This window comes from Triticum aestivum, chromosome 1B (assembly GCF_018294505.1).
Source record: "Triticum aestivum cultivar Chinese Spring chromosome 1B, IWGSC CS RefSeq v2.1, whole genome shotgun sequence".
NCBI classification, from domain to species: Eukaryota; Viridiplantae; Streptophyta; class Magnoliopsida; order Poales; family Poaceae; genus Triticum; species Triticum aestivum.
Genome location: NC_057795.1, coordinates 105,019,186 through 105,041,331, shown reverse-complemented (window position 1 = coordinate 105,041,331; position 22,146 = coordinate 105,019,186). Strand labels below are relative to the sequence as shown.

The window sequence follows — 22,146 nt, the reverse complement described above, 5'->3', positions numbered from 1 at the left end:
GAGGCTTGCGGGGAAAAGTGCGCAAACCTCTGCAGAGTGTACAATCTAATCATGGTTAGCCGTGTCCCCAGTTATGGACAATTCTGAGTATCTAGTACTTGAGTATTCGCATGTATCTCAACACTTCTAATTAATCTTGCTGGGTTGTTAACTATTTTAATTGGGATCATTGAGTTGGGGTTACCATTCTCAAATGATGTTTCAATCACCATGATAGTTAAAATTAAATTTATTCCTTTGTAGTAGGGAAAATTTGGCTTTTCGCAAAACTGTAACCATAGAGCTTTCCACCAGCCAAATATGCATGTAGTGGTAGTATTATTCTGTCATTGCTCTTTTGTGTTACATTGCCAGCATATTCCATGTGCTGACCCGTTCTCGGGCTGCAACGTATTATGTTGCAGACTTTTCAGATGAGGAGTAAGGTTCGTAGGTCGTTGCCGTGCAGCTCAGCTATGTCGTTGGAGTTGATGGACTCACTTTATCTTCCAAGCCTTCCGCTGTTATCGCATTAGATGGCCTTAAGCCATATTATTGTAATAAGTTCTCTTTTGAGACATTCGATGTAATAAGTGTGTGATTGCTACTCTGTTATAAATCCTTCGAGTACCGTGTGTGTCAGCATTACCGATCCAGGGATGACACGGAATCACAGAGACTTGACCATCTGAGGTCGGGTCGCTACATATGGGTATGGAGTTTTAATTGGACACAGAGGAAGATAGAGGCTTATAGTGTTGCCTCCCAACCTTTTACCTCAAGGATAATGTCAACAATAATAATTCATGCTAACTTTCATCCAATTGGATATATATATCAGGATCTTTCCAACACAAGGTGCTTGCCAAAGGATAAAATGTAAAAAGGAAAGGTGAAGATCACCATGACTCTTGCATAATGTATAAGACAAGAATAAAAGATAGGCCCTTCATAGAGGGAAGCAAAGGTTGTCATGTGCTTTTATGGTTGGATGCACGAAATCTTAATGCAAAAGAACGTCACTTCAAATTGCCACTTGTGATATGGACCTTTATTATGCAGTCCGTCGCTTTTATTGCTTCCATATCACAAGATCGTATAAAGCTTATTTTCTCCACACTAATAAGTCATACATATTTAGAGAGCAATTATTATTGCATGCAACATGACAACTTACTTCAAGGATCTTACTCAATCCATAGGTAGGTATGGTGGACTCTCATGGCAAAACTGGTTTTAAGGATATTCGGAAGCACAAGTAGTATCTCTACTTGGTGCAAAGAATTTGGCTAGCACGAGGGGGGAAGGCAAGCTCAACATGTTGGATGATCCATGACAATATACTTTATTTCGGATATAAGAAAATATAACCCATTACGTTGTCTTCCTTGTCCAACATCAACTCTTTAGCATGTCATAATGAGTGCTCACAATCATAAAAGATGTCCAAGATAGTATATTTATATGTGAAAACCTCTCTTTCTTTATTACTTCCTATTAATTGCAACAATGACCAAAACTATGTTTTTCAACTCTCAACAACTTTTATTCATCATACTCTTTATATGTGAAGTCATTACTCTCCATAAGATCCATATGATCTCTTTATTTCTTTTTTATTCTTTCTTTTTCTTTTACTCCCACAAGATCATAGCAAGATAGCAAAGCCCTTGACTCAACACTAATCTTCATTATATATAGCTCATGGACTCGATTAGATAGAGGAATCATAAAGCAAAACTCAAAACTAGATCATACTAAAACTTTATTCTACTAGATCAAGATATTACCAAAAGGATCAAACTAAGAAAACGGTAAAGATAGGAGTGTGATGGTGATACGATATCGGGGCACCTCCCCCAAGCTTGGCAATTGCCAAGGGGAGTGCCCATACCCATGTGATTATGTCTCTTTCTTTGGAGGTGGTGGTGTGATATTCTTGGCAATGATGCCCCTCAGGATACAATTCTCCTCCTCGAGCTTACTGACTTGCTGCTTGAGGTCCATTATTTCCTTACGGAGCTTACCCGTGACGGCTAAAGTTCCTTTCACCCATGGATGTTGCATAGCTGCGGGGGAACAAGTGGCACTCTTTTTCATATTTTCATAAGAAAGAAATCTAACATTGGAAGGGATGACCGAGTTTAGAATAGTTGAGCTCTGCAGTTCCCCCATCGTGAATCCGGATCGGAAGCGACAAGTAACTTCTTGATCCTCCACCATAGCATCTATCCTTTTCAAATCGGCCTCCATCTCTTCCTCCATTGATGGACCAAAGTTGTCAGCATCGTTGTTTGCTCCTGGTCCCGGTGTTGGATGAGACACCCGACTCTCCCCTACTGACTCTTGAGAAGACATCTTGCTCTAATCTGTGACCAAAACAGTTCAAGACAAAAACAGAGGATTTCGTCGTGGTACGGTGGTCAAAACCTTCGGGAGATTATATAATGAATTTTTACCGACAAAAAGAAGTATCGTGCAAGAAAACAGAGTCCAGAGAGCACACGAGGTGCCCACGAGGCAGGGGGCATGCCGAGGGGGTAGGGCGCGCCCTCCACCCTCGTGGATGCCTGTGTCCTTCCTGGACTACTTCTTATTTTCCTATTTTCCTAAATATTCCAAAACGGAGAAAAATTTCTATTAGAACTATTTTGGAGTCGGTTTACTTACCGTACCACATACCTATTCCTTTTTGGAGTCTGAAACGTTCTCGGAAGTGTCCCTCATGTATTCCTCCGGGGTTACGGTTTCAATAACATTGGTTTCAACATTTATGGGATTACCTGAGATATAATATTTGATCCTTTGACCGTTCACCACCTTCGAATTTGTGCCTTTGAAGTTGTTGATTTTTATGGCACCGGAACGATAGAACTCCTCGATAACGTAAGGCCCTTCCCATCTAGAGAGGAGTTTTCCTGCAAAAAATCTTAAACGAGAGTTGAATAGCAACACATAGTCACCTACATTAAACTAACGCTTTTGTATCCTTTTGTCATGACATCTTTTAACTTTTTCTTTAAACAGTTTGGCATTCTCATAGGCTTGAGTTCTCCATTCATCAAGTGAGCTAATATCAAATAACCTCTTCTCATCGGCAAGTTTGAAATTGTAATTAAGCTCTTGGCCCAATATGCCTTATGTTCTAGTTCGAGAGGTAAGTGACATGCTTTTCCATAAACCATTTTATATGGAAACATACCCATAGGATCTTTATATGCAGTTCTATAAGCCCACAATGCATCATCAAGTTTCTTGGACCAATTCTTTCTAGATCTATTAACAGTCTTTTGCAAAATCAATTTAAGCTCTATGTTACTCAGTTCTACTTGGCCACTAGACTGTGGGTGATATGGAGATACAATTCTATGATTAACGTCATACTTAGCAAGCATTTTACGAAAAGCACCATGAATAAAATGTGAACCACCATCAGTCATTAAATATCTAGGGACTCCAAACCTCGGAAAAATAACTTCTTTAAGCATCTTAATAGAGGTATTATGATCAGCACTACTAGTTGGAATAGCTTCTACCCACTTAGTAACGTAATCAACAGTAACTAAAATATGTGTATACCCATTAGAGGAAGGAAACGATCCCATATAATCAAAGCCTCAAACATCAGATGGTTCAATAACAAGAGAATAATTCATAGGCATTTCTTGACGTCTACTAATATTACCAATTCTTTCACATTCATCGCAAGACAAGACAAACTTACAGGCATCCTTGAAGAGAGTAGGCCAATAAAATCCGGATTGCAATACCTTATGCGCAGTCCTATCTCCAGCATGGTGTCCTCCATAAGCCTCGGAGTGGCACTTGTGTAGGATCTGTTCCTGTTCACGCTCAGGTACACAATGTCTAATAACACCATCTAGTCCTTCTTTATAACGATGCGGGTCATCCTAGAAGTAATGTCTTAGATCATAGAAAAACTTTTTCTTTTGCTGGTACGTGAAACTAGGTGGTATAAATTTAGCAACAATGTAATTAGCATAATCAACATACCATGGAGCAGTAGGAGAAGCATTTATGACAGCTAATTGTTCGTCAGGAAAGCTATCATCAATAGGTAGTGGGTCATCAAGAACATTCTCTAACCTAGACAAGTTGTCTGCAGTGGGGTTTTCAGCTCCCTTTCTATCAATAATATGCAAATAAAATTCTTGTAGTAGGAGAACCCATCTAATAATTCTAGGTTTAGCATATTTCTTTTCCATAAGATATTTAATAGCAGCATGATCAGTGTGAACAATTACTTTAGAATTAATAATATAAGGTCTAAACTTATCACAAGCAAATACAACTTCTAAAAATTCTTTTTCAGTAGTAGCATAATTTCTCTGGGCACTGTCTAGAGTTTTACTAGCATATTGAATAACATTTAGTTTCTTATCAACTCTTTGTCCTAGAACAGCACCTAGCTACGGCATAATCACTAGCATCGCACATAATTTCAAAGGGTAAATTCTAATCAGGTGGCTGAACAATAGGTACAGAAATCAAAGCTTTCTTAAGTATTTCAAATGCTTCTACACAATCATCATCGAAGACAAAAGGAATATCTTTTTGTAAGAGATTAGTCAGAGGCCTAGAAATTTTAGAGAAGTCCTTAATAAACCTCTATAAAAACCGGCATGACCAAGGAAACTTCTTATACCTTTAATGTCTTTAGGACACGACATCTTTTCAATAGCATCAACTTTAGATTTATCAACTTCAATACCTCTTTCAGAAATTTTATGTCCCAAGACAATGCCTTCATTAACCATAAAGTGGCACTTCTCCCAATTCAAGACAAGATTAGTTTCTTCACACCTCTGCAAAACTCGATCAAGGTTGCTCAAGCAATCATCAAAAGAAGATCCATAAACGGAGAAATCATCCATGAAAACCTCAACAATCTTTTCACAAAAGTCAGAGATATAGCCATCATGCATCTTTGAAAGGTAGCAGGTGCATTACATAAACCAAAAGGCATATGTCTCTAAGCAAAAGTACCGAAAGGGCAAGTAAAAGTCGTCTTTTCTTGATCCTCTTTTGACACAGGTATTTGAAAGAAACTAGAGTAACCATCTAGAAAGCAAAAATGTGTATGTTTGGATAATCTTTCTAGCATTTGATCTATAAAAGGTAAAGGGTAATGATACTTTTTAGTAGCTTTATTTAACTTGCGGAAATCAATTACCATCCTATAACCTATGACAATTCTTTGCAGGATCAATTCATCTTTATCATTAGGAACGAAAGTGATACCTCCCTTCTTAGGGACACAATGGACATGACTTACCCACTGACTATCAGCAACAGGATAGATTATAATTGCCTCCAGGAGCTTTAGTATTTTTTTTCTAACCACTTCTTTCATCTTAGGATTCAACCGCCGTTGGTGATCAACAACTGGTTTGGGATCTTTCTCCAATTCTATTTTGTGTTGGCATAGGGTGGGACTAATGCCCTTAAGATCATCAAGAGTATATCCAATAGCAGCACGGTGCTTCTTCAGAGTTTTCAATAATTTCTCCTCTTCCTGCTCTGAAAGGTTAGCACTAATAATAATAGGATATATATTCTTTTCATCAAGATAAGCATATTTAAGGGTATCAGGTAGTGGTTTAAGCTCAAACATGGGATCACCCTTGGGTGGATGAGGATCCCCTAGGATTTCAACAGGCAAGTTGGGTTTCAAAATAGGTCCCTGTTTAAAGAATACTTCATCTATCTCCCTTCTTTCATTCATAAACATATCATTTCATGGTCTAGCAAATATTGCTCTAAAGGATCATTAGGAGGCACGGCAATAGAAGGAAGACCAATAATTTCATCCTTACTAGGAAATTCTTTATCACGGGGTTGTCTATGAAATTTAGAAAAATTAAACTCATGAGACATATCCCCCAAACCAATAGTAACAACATCCTTTTTGCAGTCTATCCTAGCATTAACAGTATTCAAGAAGGGTCTACCAAATATGATGGGACAAAAGCTATCTTGTGGGGAACCAAGAACAAGAAAATCAGCAGGATATTTAACTTTCCCACACAAGACTTCGACATCTCTAACAATCCCAATTGGTGAAATAGTATCTCTATTGGCAAGCTTAATTGTAACATCAATTTCTTCTATCTCAACAGGTGCAATATCATGCATAATTTCCTTTTATAAGGAATGAGGTATTGCACTTGCACTAGCACCTATATCACATAAGCCATGATAACAATGATCTCCCATTTTAACAAAAATAACAGGCATGCCTACAACAGGTCTATGTTTATTTTTAGCATTGGGTCTAACAATTCTAGCAGCTTCATCACAGAAGTAAATAACATGCCCATCAATATTATCAGCCAAGAGATCTTTAACCATGGCCATACTAGGGTCAACTTTAATATGCTTAGGTGGTGTAGGTGTTCTAGTATTACTCTTACGAACCACAGTTGAAGCTTTAGCATGATCCTTTATCCTAATAGGGAAAGGTGGGTTCTCAATATGGGTAGTAGGAACAATAGGATCATTAAAAGTGATAGTCTTTTCTTCAACTTTAATAGGTGCAACTACTTTTACTTCAATGGGAGGATTATATTTAAACCACTTCTCCTTAGGGAGGTCAACATGAGTAGCAAATAATTCACAAAAAGAAGCTACTATCTCAGAGTCAAGTCCATATTTAGTGCTAAATTCATTAAAAGCATTGGTATCAATAAAAGATTTAACACAATCAAACTTAGGTGTTATACCTGACTCCTTACCTTCGTCGATATCCCAATCTTCAGAGTTGCGATTAATTCTTTCCAATAAATCTCATCTGAATTCAATAGTCTTCATCATAAAAGAACTAGTACCAGAAGTATTGAGCATGGAGAGATTGTTGAGAGAAAGCCGAGCATAAAAAAATTGAATAATAATTTCTCTTGAGAGGTCATGATTGGGGCATGAATATAACATTGACTTAAGCCTTCCCCAAGCTTGAGCGATGCTTTCTCCTTTGCGAGGCCAAAAATTATATATATAATTACGATCATGATGAACAAGATGCCTAGGATAAAACTTCTGATGAAATTCCAATTTCAATTGGTTGTAGTTCCATGATCCCATATCATCACATAGCCTAAACCATGTCAATGCCTTTCCCTTCAAAGATAAAGGGAAGACCTTCTTCTTGATAATATCCTCGGGCATACCTGCAAGCTTAAATAATCCACAAACTTCATCCACATAGATTAGGTGCAAATCGGGATGCAATGTTCCATCTCCTGTAGAAGGATTAGCTAGCAGTTTCTCTATCATACCTGAATTTCAAAGTAAACATTTTCAGTAGGTTCAGTAGGTTGAGGAGCAACTCTTTGCTCTACTGGTCAGGGCGAAGATACCCCGAACAAGCCCCTCAAAGGATTATGTTTCATAGTAACAAGTGATAGTAAATTTCAGCACACTATATAAATTTTTCCTTACCAAGTTCAACTTACCAAAGGCGCTTCACTCCCCGGCAATGGCGCCAGAAAAGAGTCTTGATGACCCACAAGTGTAGGGGATCTATCTTAGTCCTTTTGATAAGTAAGAGTGTCGAACCCAACGAGGAGCAGAAGGAAATGACAAGCGGTTTTCAGTAAGGTATTCTCTGCAAGCACTGAAATTGTCGGTAACAGATAGTTTTGTGATAAGGTAATTCGTAACGGGTAACAACTAACAAAAGTAAATAAGGTGCAGTGCTTGGTATGTGGGTGGACCAGTGCTTGGGTACTGCCCTTTCTTGGACAAGCATCCAACTTATGATTAACCCCTATTGCAAGCATCCGTAACTACAAAAGAAGTATTAAGGTAAACCTAACCACAGCATGAAACATATGGATCCAAATCAGCCCCTTACGAAGCAACTCATAAACTAGGGTTTAAGCTTCTGTCACTCTAGCAACCCATCATATACCTATTACTTCCTAATGCCTTCGTCTAGGCCCAAACAATGGTGAAGTGTCATGTAGTCGATGTTCACATAACACCACTAGAGGAAAGACAACATACATCTCATCAAAATATCAAACGAATACCAAATTCACATGACTACTTATGGCAAGACTTCTCCCATGTCCTCAGGAACAAACATAACTACTCACAAATCATATTCATGTTCATAATCAGAGGGGTATTAATATGCTTTAAGGATCTGAGCATATGATCTTCCACCGAATAAGCCAACTAGCATCAACTACAAGGAGTAATCAACACTACTAGCAACCCACAGGTACCAATCTGAGGTTTTGAGGCAAAGATTGGATACAAGAGATGAACTAGGGTTTGAGAGGAGATGGTGCTGGTGAAGATGTTGAAGGAGATTGATCCCCTCCCGATGAGAGGATCGATGGAGATGACGATGGTGATGATTTCCCCCTTCCGGAGGGATGTTTGCCCGGCAGAACAGCTCCGCCGGAGCCCTAGATTGGTTCTGCCAAGGTTCCGCCTCGTGGTGGCGGTGTTTCATCCCGAAAGCTTGCTTATTATTTTTTTCCTGGGTAAAAGACTTCATATAGCAGAAGATGGGCACCGGAGGCCTGCCAGGTGGCCCACGAGGCAGGGGGCACGCCCAGGGGGGTAGGGCACGCCTCCCACCATCGTGGATGGTGGGTGTCCCCCCTCTGGTATTTTCTTTGCTCTGTATTTTTTATTAATTCCAAAAATAACTTCCGTGGAGTTTCAAGACTTTTGGAGTTGTGCAGAATAGGTCTCTAATATTTGCTCCTTTTCCAGCCCAGAATTCCAGCTGCCGACATTCTCCCTCTTCATGTAAACCTTGTAAAATAAGAGAGAATATGCATAAGTATTGTGACATAACGATTATTAACATCCCATAATGCAATAAATATCAATATCAAAGCATGATGCAAAATGGACGTATCACCCCCCAAGGAAGGAGGCCGAATTGGATTAGGAGGAGGGGTGGTGCCCCCCTCTTTGCTTCTCCCCTCTCTCTTCCTTTCTCCCCCTTCCGGTAAAAGGAAAGGGGGGAGGCCGAATTGGACTAAGAGCCCAAGTACGATTCCTCCTACTTGGGCATGCCTAGGGCTGCCTCTCTCCCCCTTCCTTCCTTATATACGTGGGGAGGGGGCGCCTAGAACACACATCAAACATTGTTAGCCGTGTGCGGCGCCCCCCTCCACAGTTTACGCCTCCGGTCTTATTCACATAGTGCTTAGGCGAAGCCTTGCATGCATCACTTCACCATCATCGTCACCAGACTGTCGTGCTGAAGGAACTCTCCCTCAACACTTTGCTGAATCAAGAGTTCGAGGGATGTCATCGAGCTGAATGTGTGCAGAACTCAGAGGTGTCGTACGTTCGGTGCTTGATCGGTCGAAACAAGAAGAAGTTCGACTACATCAACCGCGTTAACAAACGCTTCTGCTTTCGGTCTACGAGGGTACATGGACACACTCTCCCCCCCTCATGGCTATGCATCTCCTAGATAGATCTTGCACGAGCGTAGGAATTTTTTTGAAATTGCATGCTACGTTTCCCAACAGGTGCATATATCCATCTTCACCTTCTTTTTGGGACGTTCATGCATCAAAGTGGAATTGAACCATCAGCTTGTCAAATAATCCAGAAGATGACTAAATAAATAAGCATCTACTAATAAGATGCACAGATGAAGAGTGGAACAATAGAAACTTCTTGCATACTACAATACCGTTGAAGGTACATAACTATGCATGCATGCATGGTTAGTTATGAACGACCACTTCTGAGTTAGTAGGGAATATTTAACTATGGAAAAGAGATTTTGGACTGTCCAATGAACTACTAAAATAATGAAACATCAATTTTCATCCAAAAACATCTAAATTCTGAACGCAAGCATTAAGCATGTGGAAAAAAATATGAATGGCAAATGACTTTGGAAACACAACTGTGCACATTCTCTCCATTGTTATACATCAAAGAAAATAGTAGTAGTTCGACACTTAGCAAGCTCTGCGGCGGGGGGGGATACCACTTAAGGCAACTCAACTGTAAAAAAAGGTGCATGATATTCATACAGCAGTCTGTTTGTCTCCCTAGAAAAGATGTTTCAGAAGGCACAACTACGATTTTAGTATAGCATGAGATGTGATTATAAATCACATACCAAACCAAGGTGGATCTTAGTTATAAGGTTTTCAGAAAGATCTAATTTATGCAGGACAAAGCTACTCCCTTTGGACTAAGCAAAAGCACTAAACATGGCCATAACAGAGAGAGAGAGAGAGAGAGAGAGAGCAACATCCATAGATAAAAATATGGGCAGAGGGGGTAGTAAGTCACAAATGGATCTTTTAGAATGATTTATAGAAAATGCATTTGGGCATGACTGGGTAAAATGAAAGTGGAACTTGAAGAACAATATACTAAGAAAAGAACTCTTGAGAGACTAAATATCAAAATGATTGAGCAATTTACATTAGTACCTTGGGTCTAGCTGCTTGTTAATAGAAGGATCCAGTGGAAGTTACCTGGTTATAAGATGTGCCAACAACCTGGATAGAATAATTTATAGAGAAAGAGATGAGTATGGTTGTTTCCTTAGGTGTGCAGTGTGCATCAACCAATCATCTAAAGGAATCTTCCTTAGGAGATCTCACCTTGGCTCGACAGCTTGCTGCATATGGGCAGCACCTGCATCAAAGGCCCAAGCATCTGGTTCTCGGTGAGCATCTCGGCCAAGTACTGGTTGCACATGGTAAAAAAACAATCACATCATCATCACCATTCATCCATCAAGCAAACCGATCAGGGAAAATTTACATGGTAAAAAACAATCTTAGCGACATGAATTGCGTAAAAGAAGAAAGCTGATTTAGTGTCAGGCCAAAAAACTAAGGGGAGTTTATTTACCTCTGAAATTAAAAGACACCCACACAACCTTTTGCATGGATGTGCTTACACAAGATAATGCGAAACGAAGGCATGTGAGAAAACCAAAGTTATGACTCTAGGTATGACTGGATCATGAGCAGCATCAACACACTACATAGCATACATAATCAGTCTATGAATTTCCCATGCACAAAATTGACTATATCATCTCTAGCCCTTGCAAGGGTCTTCTAGGTTGGGTACGTCGAAGCCACTCCCATAGCACTCTCAGTGCAATTGCCTGCAACCTCAGCCTCAACTCCTTGATGCCAGGCCACTGAATTCCACCGGCCTCACTATGGTAGTCAACACAACGAGGCATTTGCCACCCAGAACAACGTCTGATCCCACCTAGAAAAAAGAGCACATCCAGCTTTCCATAGCCTCAAAAACCCAGACTGGGGCATCCAAGACCAACAGATGGTCCACCAACGTCGCTGCAATTACCGCCTACACCAACACCAATCTGCCAGAACCCGGGCCACGGCGAATCCACCGGCGGTCAAGCCTACCCCAACCGTCGTACCTCCTCAATTTGTTCCCCATCTATGGTCCTCTATTGCTAGCTATAAATCCATAAAAGTAAAAGAAGGTAAAGAAACCAGGCATATGGCAGTGGCTGGAGAGCGCTTTCCGGTTGCGGCGGCTGGCGTCGGTGTGCAGACCTAGGGAGGAATTGGGGCCTCTCCACTGATGCGGAAGCACTCGAGGCCTGCGGCAGGGCCGCCGATGGTGAATCGTCATCGCACGGTGCCGAGGAGCCGCCTGGCCTCGGCGCGCTTGGCCGGCGCGTTGAGCCACTCCAGCATGGCCTTGGTTGCACCGTATGCTGCATCCCCCAACACCGCGCACATCGCCAGGAACGCCTCCACATCCTCCGCCACCGCAGCCATTCCCTCCCCTTCTATGGACTGAACCGGATGGTTCTGGATGTGAGGTTAGAGTGGTAGTGGGAGGAGCGGGAGGTGGGCAGCAATGGCGGAGAGGAGGCCGGTGGCTAATTGGGGCGGTGGCTAGGGTTCCTCAGGGGATGAATGGGAGCAGGGCGAAGGGGGAGAATGAGAGCATAAGAGGCAAGCTAGCCACACCCCCAACCTGGTCGAACCACAGCCAACCAGCGGCCACCACGCACAGGGGTAGAACATGAAAAGTCGGAAACACCCTCGGCGGGGCAGGGGAATAGCGGCGGTGGCACGAGATCTTTTCCTCTTGAGGGGACTGACGGGCCGCACCGACCATACTCCCAGCCACAGCCGCTGACCAGCGCGGCCCACCAGCGAAGGACCCCACACTTCAGCGAGGCAGCAATGTAATTATGGAGTAGGCAAAATAGTAAGTGAAACCGATGGAAACCTTGTAGTAGTGTTCCGGCTCGATCCAACGATTAAGGTCATCCAAGGGCGAGATCCTACGACCTAGAATGCATCAAAAGAAGGATCCAACGACCAGGAATCCTGAGCGGCGAGGAGGCTGGGTGGCTCCCGTTGTGCTTGTTTCTGGATGTGTAGAGCAGAAGAAGAAAAATGCACCACCAAGCTTGTGTCCGGTGGTCGTGGTCGCACGTCCTCCCTATGACCCTAACCTTCCTTCTCGGTGGATCCTACCGGTGTTGACAAGGATCCTGTGCGTGGCACCTCCCATCGATGGCTTCCGTCCTAGATCGAGAGCCTTAGAGGAGTTCCCTTCTCCATTGCAACTAGATGTGCTGCCTCATCTGTCCAACTCACCGGAGCTCGAGCCCTGCACTGCGTGGGCGCCATCCTCCTTAGTTGCTGCCTGATCCAATCCCTGCTCCAAATCTCCATCGCTGTCTCCCATCCAACTCCGATCTGGGATGAGGGGGATCCATGTGCAACTTCCCTCTCACAGCCTTCCCGCCGCGCCCCCTGCCAGATCCAGCGACCGTCACCACTGGCGTGCCCCCCCCCCCCCCCGATTGCACGACAAGCGTCCTCTCCATCATCCACTACTTCTACGCCCCCTCCAGCTTCCCTCCTCCACCTGGAGTAGCACTGCCGATAGCGCCAACGCAGGGTGCCTAGAGTGTGCATGTAGTGCGCCGCCGACCCCTTCGCCGACGAGGAGTTGTTGCTGATGCACGAATTTGTGGATCCTTCTCTTTCTCTCCTTTGCATCGATGATGATGGTTGGCTACAGTGGCAGAGCTACAGAAACTTATTGGGCGGGCCAAGCTAAAGAAAACACATTTTTCTCTCTCAAAAGGCCCAGTTTTTTCTCTACTCTTTCATAGTTTCGGCCATGAGCTGGGCGGGCCATGGCCCATTAGGCCTTGTTGTAGCTCCGCCAGTGGTTGGCTGCAACAACAACTCCCTTGAGGCCATGGTGGCAGCAGCACGCCAATTTTAAGTAGGCAGCCTCGATCTCCTTCGAGTGTGAGGAGAGAGAAATTTGTTGCCACGTGGCTGGTTTTCTACTTAAATCCGTTTTTGGACAAAATTTACCCGGTTTTAATAACCGTTTGGCTAATTCACATCTAGATGTTTTTTAAGGATGTCACATCTAAGCTCCCACAAATATATAATGCACTAATAAAAAATAAAAAAAAACTAGGGAAAAAATAGACCTCAAACAGAGTGGACATTAGCTTAGATGTGACATAACTATGTCGCATCTAGATGTGTCCTAGACAAACCCAATAATAATTGAGGTATCAAATAGCGCCCAAAAATTCTTAGGGATCAGTTAGATACTTTTCATAAATTTGAGGGATAAAAATACTATATTTTTCTCAATTTATAATCGATCGATGGAGCTATTGAACCACAAGCACGTTTTTTTAGGCAACCTCGCAAAGCTTTATTACGCCGTCACAATGTTTACATGGACAAAAGGAATTCCTTCGCGTTGGCCTAACCAAACATGGCGGCCAACACTCAAAGATAAAGCATGCTTTGCTAAGTTGTGAGCATCAAAGTTTGAGCTCCTAGACTGATAAACTACGTTACATGAAATAAAAGAAGAAACTTGCATCTCTATTTCCCTGACCACTGCGCCAAACACCGCACTGCTCCTCCTACCAATCTCACTTGCCACACCCTTGCAATCTGTAGCCGCATGTACCCTTGATATATGTAAGTCTGCTGCTAGATCAAGGCCCTCCCGCGACGCCAAAGCTTCTAAGGTAGATGGATCTTTAACATGCTTGAAAATAACAGCCGATGCACCTAGAAAGCCACCTGCCTGGTCCCGACATATTGATGCCACAGCTCCAAACCGGCTTCTACTACCCACCGCGACGTCAACATCCAGCTTCGCGTGGCCTCCAGGGGGAGCAATCCAGATCGAGTGTTGCACAACTCCTCTCCGTGTTGCATGTACACTTGGGACTATGATCTGAAGATCATTTATGTAAGAGTTTATGAACCCATGTGTTGCCTGTGGTGACTTGAAAATGCCCTCATACAATGCTTTCCTCCTTGCACCCCATATAGCCCACAGCGAGACCGAGAACCTAATAAAATCATCGGGTTTGAGAGCTCTCATCAGAGCAGATAACCATGATTTTGGGCATTCTTGATGGTGAGAGCTTAACTTGTCCAGTATATCCTCCGATGATAGTGCTCGGGTGCATCTCGACATGGGACAGTTAAGCAGCGCATGTCTCCAAGAGTCGGTCGTCCCACACAAGCCACATGCCCTCGTCGTTGCCATATTCCTCCTATGCAAAACGTCTCCCGATGGTATCGAGTTTCGAGCAAGGCGCCATAGAAAGACCTTTATTTTGCTCGGTACTGCGACCTTCTAGATTGCCTTCCATTCTTTGCTTTGTCCCTCACTGGAAGATGTTGTTTCTGCCTCGTCCAACCATCCTTCTCTATCATGTTTTGTTCGAACTAGCATGCGGTATGCAGACCCGACCGAAAAGTTGCCCCGTGGTTCTTCCCCCCAGGACCAGAAATCCTCAACACATCGTGTACACAATGGTATCTGCATTATTGCTTCGGCATCAAACTCAGTAAACACCGTCCGTATCATCTCCTCCTTCCATGAAGCCGTAGATGGCTTAATTAGTTCGGATACCAAACGTGGCAGGGCTGCCACCCGAGCTGCGATCGGTCTCTTGTAGCTTTCTCTAGGGATCCAATTATGGTCCCAGATACCGGTTGAAGCACCATCACCAATTCTTCTAACCACAGCCTGCGCCATTACATCCCTTCCATCTAAGATTTCTCTCCAAATCTTGGACGGGTGTGTTCCCAACTCAGCTTGAAAAAGTGATACATCTGGGAAATAAACGGCCTTCAGAAGTCTTGCACTCAGAGATTCAGTGTCATTCAGAAGCCTCCACGCCTGTCGAGCAAGCAAAGCTAGGTTAAAAAGTTCCATGTCCCTAAACCCCATGCCTCCCATATGTTTTGGCTTGGTCATGACATCCTACGATACCCAGGCCGGCTTGAGTTTCCCCCTTCTGCTTCCCCACCAAAATTGGCGAATGATGGATGTAATGTTGTCACAAAGTCCCCTGGGTAGCCTGAAACAAGCCATGGAGAATACCGGAATAGCTTGTGCCACAAATTTTATGAGGATTTCCTTCCCTATCGCCGATAACAGCTTCTGCATCCAGCCTTTCACCTTCTCCCAAACTCTGACGCGCAAATATTTGAATGTGCCATTCTTCGACTGGCCCACATCTGTTGGCATACCAAGATAACGTTCATTAAGAGATTCATTGTGGACATTCAAACGGTTCTTCACTTCATCTCTAAGATTCTGTGGGCACCCTTTACTGAAAAATATTGATGATTTCTCAGTATTAATTCTCTGACCCGAAGCATTGCAATAAATGGTCAGTAGGTTTGATACTCTTTCTGCAACCTCCACGCTAGATTTGAAAAGCAACAGGCTGTCATCTGCGAAAAGAAGATGGTTAACAGCAGGAGCCATTGGCGCCACTCTACTACCTGCGAGTGTAGATGACTGTGAACTGGATTTCAGGAGGCACGAAAGGCCCTCTGTTGCGATCAAAAATAGGTAAGGTGAGATAGGATCTCCCTGCCGAATTCCTCGTGATGGATAAAAACGCTCAAGTCTTTCTCCATTAAACAACACTGAGAAGGAGACTGCAGAAACCATAACCATGACTGTGTCAATCCAACTTGGTGCAAAACCCAACTTCTCCATCATGGCCCTCAGATAGGTCCACTCTAGCCTGTCATAGGCTTTCATCATATCTAACTTCAGAGCACAAAAACTATTACTTCTTGACCTGCTTCTCTTCATAAAATGTAGACATTCATAGGCACAAATTATGTTATATGTGATCAATCTAGCTGGCACAAACGCAGATTGCTCCTCAGAGATGATGTCTGGTAGAACAAGTTTCAACCTGTTTGCGATAACCTTCGAAGCAATCTTATACGGCACATTGCATAAACTGATCGGTCTGAACTGCGAAAGAAGATTGGAATTAGTTACCTTAGGGATCAATACCAATACTGTATCATTAATAGACTCCGGGCTTTCCTCCCCTTTCACAATTCTGAGTACTATTCTCGTTACATCCTCACCGCACACATCCCAGTGCTTCTGATAAAACAAGGCTGGAAAGCCATCTGGGCCAGGTGCATTAGTGGGAAACATTTGAAAAAGAGCTGTTTTCACCTCATCATTAGTGTAAGGGGCACACAAATCGGCATTCATAGCATCGGTCACCTTTTTTGGCACTTGATCAATAACTTGATGTATCCCTTGCACTCCTTCCGAGGTATAAAGAGTCTGGTAAAACTCATTCATAGCACGTGGAAACGCAAGATGCTCTGCGTCCAAATATCGATCCGAACCGCAGTTTAGTGGCTTTCTTGGCCTCATCAATCGGCCCAAAGCCCGTGCAGCCACATGTGAATACGTGTGTATTTGCCTAGTTCTCCCATTCTAACACAAGCTCAAACTTGCGCAGCAATCTTAGCAACGCCATTAATCCAGTGGCTCCACGAAATTAAGAACCAGTGCAGCTAGGCTGGCCGATTGCCACCTTTTGATCTGGTCGGCCGGTTAGACCGACCGGTTTGCGCTACCAACCGGTCCAGCGACCCTGCCGGCCGGCCGGCGATTGAGCAGGTTGTCTGCCATGCCGGCCCGAGCCATCTTCTTTCTTGCTTCCTCGCTCCTGATTAGTTTGTCTCCGTGTGTAGTACGGTCTAGCTTTTCCTAACTAGATCGTGTCTGTTTAGTACTAGCTCACTTGCTAATCATGTTAATTAGTTGGGCAGTCATCTTAGCTCTGGGATAGTACAATTCCACATTTCATTTGTTAATCAATTGCAACGCTTCGAAGTGATTGTAACTGCAGAAGACCTTATGCAACACCACTCTTGTTACAAAGTGGTGGCTGTTTATGCGAGTAGATCACACGACCATTAGCTTGTTCATCCAATGGTCAACAGGGCGCCAGATATTTTTCGATTATTGCCGGCCAACGCATAGCATTGCCCTTATATTTTAGCAACTTTTTTAGGTGATTTTTTAGCAACTTTTTTTTTTGAGAAGAGACCTTTTTTAGCAACTGATGAGGGATGTAGGGCAGCCTCGCCTGAAGGCTACTGCGAGATGGGCCAGCCCAGGCACGCACGAGGCCATAGGCCACATGGCACAGCCTCCTTTTTCTGGTTTTTTACATTCTTTTTTAACTTTTGTTTACACTTTCAAACATTCTAAATATATATTTAAAAATAATTTACATAAAACATTTGAAAACTTAAATCATGCATTTAAAATTTAAATGTTCATATAAAAATGTTTTCGATATATACAGAAAGTGTACAATGTGAACGGAAAAAAGTAGACATCAAAAAATATAGTTTTAAAAAATGTTAATCATTTATTTAAAAAATGTTAAACCTGTATAAAAATGTTCCAGATGTAAAAAAATGTATAATGTGTATGGAAAAAGTAGATATTCAAAAATTAGAGTTTATAAAAATATTAATCATGTACATGGCAAATATTAAACGTGGACACATAAAATATTAAAAATGTATCAGATGTATAAGAAAAATGTTCAATGTCTACGAAAAAAATTAGACATCAAAAGATATATTTGAAAAAAATATGTATATATAATGTTAAATCTGTATTAAAAATATTTTAGATGTATACACAAAATGTACAAATTGTGTGGAAACAATACACATCAAAACATATATTTGAAAAAGTGTTAATCATGAATTTGAATTATTTTAAATGTGTATAAAAAATGTTCTTGATGTGTACGAACAATGTGTATCACAAAATGTAGACATGTGTTGAAGAAAGAAAGGGGAAAAGCAAAATAAACCAAATAGAGAAACAAAAGAAAACCAAGCAGAAAAAGGAAACAAGTTAACTGGAGAAAAAACAGTGCAAAAAAGAAATGCAAACAAAGAAACCAAAAGGATGAGTAAGAGACAAAGAAACTCATAGGGGAAAAGAAGAAAAAGGGAAGAAAACAAAAAAAAGTGAAAAGCGAGAAAAAATTGGTCGCTGGGAGGTTTATTTTACAGAATGCCTTTGCAACAACCCACAATCTATATATAAGGCCTTCTCTGGTTTTTCCCGCCTCCGGGAGGGGCGACTTACAAGAGAAGTCGCCAAAAGAATTGGACTGTAGTTATACTAGTTATAAAGAATATCTCTTACAAAGGTTATAGTAAAGTCATTACGGGGGACAAATGGTGCAACATTGGTCTGTCATTGGTCGCTGCCAAGGAGTTCCGGTGGGTTTTTTTTCATACACAGGAGTATGAGAGGATGGGTATGTGTCTTTTGCTAGGCCTGTCCAAATTATGAATTATTTTCAAAGTTGTATTCATTCATTGAGATCTTTGAAACTAAATCAGATGTCGGTAGATTTTTGGAAACTTTTTTTGACCCAACTTATACTCCCAACTATAGCAAACTTATACTTCGCATAATAACATATGTTTACTCTCCAAGATAACATACATGTACTCCCCATGATTGGTGTACTTCCCCGTGCTCCAATAAATATGTACTCCCTGTACGGTGCAATTTGTACTCTGTGCACAGTGAAACATGTATTCACAGATGCAACATGTACTTCCCGTGCCGCAACCTGTACTGGAAATATGTATCTCCAGTTCTCCACATGCTTGCACCATGAACTCTTCATGCAGTGCAATATGTTCTTCACACAGGGTAAAACATGTACTCCTTGAGGGATATGCAACATCCGTACGCTACAACATTTTTTTTGAGCCCAAACCGTAGAACAATCGTTCTACGGTAATTTTTATTAATTAAGAACATATACTATTTATTGGGCATGTACTTCTTGTGCAACATGTACTCCTGTATAGTGCACTTGTACTCACATGTTGTACTAGAAAATCATGAAAAACAAAAGGAAGGAAAACAACTAAACACAAAAGCCAAAGAAAACACCTGGACAAAAAGGAAAATAATTGAAAAATAAAAAAAGTAAACAACATGTACGCCCCTCGCTCAAACCTCCCAAAGCCCTCCATAGTTGGTTCTAGTTATATAACAATTGAGAAAATAAAGATACATCGTCTCATGTAACATGTGCTAAAAAGTCATGCATGTCTGGCAAGAACATAAACAACCTAATTAGTGTCATTAGGACAATGATTAAAGACCGCATGAAGTCATGAACAATATCGGGGCTTAAGAGTGCCCCTTCGCCTTCTCTTGCGACTGCTTAGGCGATTAGGGTTTCTCCGCCTCCCATTGGCATCTCCGCCGGTCCGCCTCTCTCCTGCCTTAGGGTCATAGAGGCGTGGTGGACCTCGGTGCCGGTGCCGGTGGAACAATTCATATTCCGTTTTAGGTGTTTTTTTAGGTCTATTAGGATGTGTCCTACGTAGGAATTTGAGGAAGTCGCGACTCCCTGAAGATGAAATAAGGTCGCTGTCATCGTCCCCACCACCCTGAGATCACTGATTTGCTGCTAATTTGGAGATGAAAAATGCAGAATTTAGAAGAAAAATACATACATTGGTGTAGTTTGCCCCCTTTAATCAAAAGTTTGTGTCATTTTGCCCCCGATCTTTTCCTTGTTCTGCCACTGCACCCAACCCCCGTTTCGATGGTGTGTCTAGAGTCATCAGAGGGCGTGTGGCAGTGGTCTCATGAGATTCAGTCGGTGTCGGTCTTCAGTGGATCTTTGTGGATCAAGTCTTCGTTCGTGTCTATATAATTTGGATCTTTCCAATCTATGCTTATCTTCATTGGGGGCGGTCGTTGTTCAGTGTGCTAGTCCTATGGGGCAATATCATGATGACTTCTCGAGTGTGTATTATAACATTTTTTTCCTTACTTTGATGAGGGAGGGGCGATGACGGTGACGCACTTTCGGCTATCTTCAGTGCTTGCGGTCGTCTCTAGGTGATATATAAACCTACTTGTAGTTATTTTTTGGTTATTTTTTATTTTCCTTGTACTGCATGAAAGAGATGAATATATAGCATCGATGACACCTTTTGGTTGAATGGAGGAACGTAACCTATAGGTGACAGGAATAGCGAGCAATTTCTTTCTGTCTCTGAAAACCTTCTCCAAGAAGGGGATAGTCTGTAACTGTCACAACTATATGATCCATTCACACGTTTCCCTGTGTGAACTTGATCGATCGATGGAGCTGTTGAACCAAAACCACGAGGAAAAACATCCCCACAAGGCCAGAACAACAGAAAACATGTGGAAAAGCAAGGAGGCTCTGCATCGAATTATTGATTCGAACCGCAGTTAGTCGCGTCGCCTCACGAAACGGCCCAAAACACGTGCAGCCACATGTGAACACGTGTGTGTTTGCCCAGTTCTCCGATTGTAACGGAGGTTCAAACTTGCCCAGCAATCTCCAGTGGGTCCACCAAATTAAAAACCAGTGCAGCTAGGCTGGCTGATTGCCGCCTTTTGATCCGGTCGGCTGGTTAGACCGACCGGTCCAGCGACCCTGCCGGCCGGCCGGCGATTGAGCAGGCTGGCTGTCATGTCGGCCCGAGCCATCTTCTTTCTTGCTTCCTCGCTCCTGATTAGTTTGTGTCCGTGTGTAGTACGGTCTAGCTTTTGCTAGCTAGATCGTGTCTGTTTAGTACTAGCTCACTGGCTAATCATATTAATTAGTTGGGCTGTCATCTTAGCTTGGGATAGTACCATTCCACATTCCATCTGTTAATCCAGATAAGCTCTAAGAATTAAAAATCACTTATTGCAGACAGTTTGACAAGCTAGGTCGACGTATCACCCGCCTTAGCTGGTAATTTAGTATTCCCTTCGTCTGGAAATACTTGTCAGAAAAATGGATGTATCTAAATGTATTTTAGTTTTAGATATTTTTATTTTTATTCATTTTGACGATAAGTAATTCCGAACGGAGGGAGTACAACGCGTATCTACGTAGTACGTATCTGGCGTACGTCGACGTTTTTCCTTTTGACATGTGCGCGGTACATAGACTTGGTAACATAAGAGTACGTAAACAGTACGGCCGCCAAGATCCGTAACTTCGCCCTGCCGATACCGTTACTCTTTCTACCGCGCGAGTAAATTTGGCTCTACCTGAATTTTCTGAACTTTGATCAGAGTGCACTACAGGTTCGTAAATTTTTAGGAGCATGACACTTGGGTCCTACGACTACGATGAGATATTCTTCAACGGTCAAGCTACGCAGGAACTTCGATGCAGCATGTGGTGCGCTGCTGACTCGCCATGTGCGGGTCGTGCAGGATGGGCACAGGTTTTTGCACCAGGAGAGGTTGCAAGCAGTTTTTTTTCTCTCTTCCTTTTTGAGTGATTGACAACAAACTATCACTTTAAAAAAAACGAAAAGTACCAAAATTTTCTAAATTTGTGACTAAAAGCTACCACTTTCACATAATGTCCAGTTTAGACAATTTAAACATGTTTATAATAGGCAGGGACATCTGTCAATGTCAACCTCCTCCTTCTTCCTCCTCTCCCTGTGACATTTTCTCAAACACCTCGTGTGCACCTGCGCGCCACCTCCGCCGCTGTCCACCGGGCTCAGCAGGGAGGGCCCGGCGTCGCGCCCCCGCACAGCAGCTGAACCCGCCCCCGTCACCTCGTGCTGCTGGCCACTACGGCTGCTGCTTTGCTGCCCCCGCCTCGGCTTGCTGCTGCGCTCGCCTCGCACGCCCGCGTTGGCGCCGCGCGCCCCGCCAACCTCCTGCAGCTCCCACGCTCACCCGCGTCCCGCCATTGGCCGTCGCGCTCCCCTGCTCCCCTGCTTCCCTTGCCGATGCGTGCTGCTGCTGCTGCTGCATCGCAGCCCGCCG

The 22,146-nt window shown here is 42.8% G+C and overlaps 1 long non-coding RNA gene across 1 annotated transcript; it reads right to left on the bottom strand.

Annotated features, from left to right (window-relative positions):
- Positions 1-8,668: 8,668 nt before the first annotated feature.
- Positions 8,669-11,932, bottom strand: LOC123110568 (uncharacterized). The gene is made up of 3 exons (XR_006453475.1): positions 10,599-11,932; positions 10,425-10,493; positions 8,669-8,769 (listed from the first exon to the last, which is right to left on the bottom strand). It is a non-coding gene; the product is annotated as an uncharacterized lncRNA (long non-coding RNA).
- Between the last annotated feature and the right edge of the window lie 10,214 nt (positions 11,933-22,146).